Source organism: Argiope bruennichi, chromosome 5 (genome assembly GCF_947563725.1).
Source record: "Argiope bruennichi chromosome 5, qqArgBrue1.1, whole genome shotgun sequence".
NCBI lineage: Eukaryota > Metazoa > Arthropoda > Arachnida > Araneae > Araneidae > Argiope > Argiope bruennichi.
In genome coordinates, this window is record NC_079155.1 from 34,737,212 (window position 1) to 34,740,791 (window position 3,580).

General features: G+C 29.3%; 1 non-coding gene across 1 annotated transcript; it reads right to left on the reverse strand.

Moving 5' to 3' along the window:
• Positions 1–1,140: 1,140 nt before the first annotated feature.
• Positions 1,141–1,213, reverse strand: Trnar-ucu (transfer RNA arginine (anticodon UCU)). Its single transcript has one exon. It is a non-coding gene; the product is annotated as a tRNA-Arg (tRNA).
• Between the last annotated feature and the right edge of the window lie 2,367 nt (positions 1,214–3,580).

The window sequence follows — 3,580 nt, forward strand, 5'->3', positions numbered from 1 at the left end:
TTTACTGTTGATTCTTTATTGCGTGATTATGCCTAATTTTGTTATTTTACAAAATATTTTGTGCATCCTCATAATTAGTATTCTCTTAATTCAAAAATAAATCGGTCACCCAGATTAGAGAGAATCAAGCCATAAACTTGACCTTAAAGAAAAATGGTTATTGCATTCTTGCATATATTTGCATACTGATGGTGGGGAAAGTGAAAAACGGAACTTTTTTTAACTTTTAAACTGGAATTTTTACAATAAATTTTCCCATGTAATGAATTATATGAAATACAAATATTATCAAATAATAAACTGTTTATGCATTATTTTCAAAAATAATATTTTTTCTTAGTTAATATGATTGATTAATTATCAGATTTCCTTTAATTATATTCGTTAATTTTTCATTTTTAAATCATCCTGAATTAATGCATAATCTGACAAGGAATATTCTGGCGAGTGCTTTTTTATATTTATGAAGAGTATAGTAAGTACACTAAAAGGGTAAAAGTGTAAAAGTTCTGACTAAAAGTGTGAAAAAGAAAAGAAAAAAAAAAAAAAGATTATACTGCAACTTGTAAATTATACAGTATTTTTTCCATTTATAAATCGAAACCTCATTTATAAATCGAACACCCTCATTATAAGAAGAAAGCGAAACGTTCAACTATTTAAATAAAAGCAGTACAAACTACATTTATTTAAACTATTATTTTATTCATTAGCCATTTTAATGATATTTAGAGCACGAGAGAGTCATCAGATAATAAGGTAGCCTCGATGAATAAGCACAATTTTTTAATCTTTCTGAAAAAAAAATTTAAAGTAAACTTCTTATATCTACTGAGATTGAATATTAACACGACATCAACAAATATAAATTTAAAACTGAAGTCTTCTGATATCTTTAGAAAAATCTTCGATATCCGCATTTGGTATCACCGATATCGAGAAATCAAGGAATCGAAAGTGCCAGAGAGATTAGCTCAATCTGATTGTAGACAAATTTTTTTTTTTTTTTTTTTTTTTTTTTTTTTCGTCATTAGGATATTTTTTTGGCATCGAACTTGCGTCTCTGGGAGATGGAAACTTACACCATATATCAGTTTTAAGAGCACCCTTTATAAAAAGAGTAACAGCAACATGTCCATTCACCCCTGCCGGGATTCGAACCCGGGACCTTTGGATTAGAAGTCCAACGCGCTATCCACTGCGCTACAGAGGCTACGGTAGATGGTTGAAGAGCTTTCTTATTTCTGATTCTCAAACCTCTCTCTTTTTTTTTTTTTTTTTTTCAAGCATTTTAAAGGTTGTACATAAAGTAATTGACCCATAATCCATTAACTTGCATATATTTCTGAATAGATCTTTAAAAATCCATTCGATGAGCAATGACGTGAATTCTCATCAATCTACACCAGCTGTATTTGCTTCTTAAGTTTTCATAAACACTGTAATTGGCATACAATCATCAAAGCACCAATTTTCATAAAGATTTCGTGTAGCAACATGCTTTTAAAAACAGATTTTTTAATTAAAAATCATTTCTTAATTCTCGATTTCTTAAAGTTTTTCAAATAGTAATTTCCTTTTTAACTGCAAAAATATTCCGTAACCCCATCTATATACATCATGACCTAAGCTTATAAACATGAAACTAAACAGAAAAATAATGTAACGAATTGAAAAAAAAAAAAAAAAAAAATCAAAAAATTTATTTTAATATATATGATTTAAAAAAAATCTTTCAATTTCAGCATGTTTTTAAAATTCTTTTTGTTACTAATAATGCAAAATGTTGAAGATACAAATGCTGTCGGTGTTTTGTTGCGATTCCGTAGTTTGTCCGTTCGACCTTCTGGAAGTCGGGACACATGTTTTAAACTTTGGAAGCTTTCTTGTAAAGTGATTTACATATTACACGACTATTCAAAAGTTACAATTTAAAACTGAAATGTATAATATCTCCATAAGTTTAAAAATTAGTTTGAGAAACGAGATTTCATAAAAGACAAAACATATCTAAATTCTACGGAATTTCAAATAATCAAACATGAAACAATAATTGAAATCTCCAATGAACATTTTTCTCTGGTTGAAAATGTTCATGGGAGATTAAAACTTCGCTTGTTTTTAAAACCAAATTTCAAAATTTCTTATTCAATTTTGTTTGTCTTATGTTGTTTATGCAATGTTATACGTCATAATCAATTAAAACAGCTGTCTGTTTAAGAAAATGAACAGCTTGTTTACTACTGTCAATTTTCAAGAAACGTTACCTTTGAAATCATGGTGAGGGGGGTGCCAGCTCAGGTGTCGTCCTCGTCATCTGACCGTGGTTCAAAATTACGAGGTCAGTCCCAAAATAGCCCTAGTGTTGCTTCAAACGGGACGTTAATATAACTAAACTAAACTAAACTTTGAAATCATGCTTCTTTCAAATTTCTCTCTTTATTATTTTTATAGTTCTTCACTTTCATTTTTTTTTTTTTTTAGATGCCAAATATTTTGTCAAGTTGAAGAAAAAAGTTGAGCAACAATAGGCCACGGTCATTCGTATTTATGAAGAATTCTCCACTGCATTAGAAACGACATTCGTACGCACTTTGACTGACAATTAATATGAGCCATTCGTAAAGATAAACATTACACAAACCATTAGGTCTCTTTATTTGAAATTCAAATTAATTTTTTTTAAATTATGTTGAGAAACTACAATTGAAATGAGTGTGTCATGTTTTAATCAGAATACAAAATGGATTTTTATCATTTTAACCAGAATTGCTGTTTATTTAAAGAAAATAAACAATAAAAAAATTATAAATGAATTAATTAAATAAAATAGAGGTGATATATTGCATATAAAGATTTATTCAAAAAGAAGAAATAGATTTAAATATTTATTTTGAATGAATGACAATCGATAGAAATACGTTACACTACTAGAAAGTGGAAAGTTCGATGTCTTATTTTATTCAGATAAATAAAACATCGAACTTTAGAAGAAAACAAGGAAACATTAAAAGAAAAGAAAGAAATATGATTTCAAAGGTAAAGTTTCTTGAAAATTGATAGTAGTACACAAATTTATGTATTCGAATATGCGTGCCAGGAATAGCAGTACCGTTATTCTTTTACGAAGAAATAGCGACTCTGAGGGAAATTCGCTTTGCGAGCTACAGTATAAAAAGAATGAATCCATGGTTTCAGTACAGCATACATTTCGTTGTAAGGTCAAGAAAATCCGCCATTTCCTAAACAAATTTGCAATTGCTACCAGGAATTTGTTGATGGTTGCCTGTGCGAAGGGGAAAGCCCTATCATCCCTTACACGTCAGATGAAAATGCTGACATATCCAAGTGATTTCGAAGGAATCCATAAGCAAAAAAAATAAAGTGTTTAGAATTTTGATGCTAATGGTATGGAGTATGCTTAAAACTCTTACTTGTTACTGTGCAGCATTTGCAAGACTATATTTTTACAGCAGTGAGTTCAATAATCAGGGATCAGTTACTTTATGTGTTGAAAGAAATGAACTTATGATTCGCCGTTTCTCACACAACAAAGTTAACTCACGTCGAATGCAAAAAA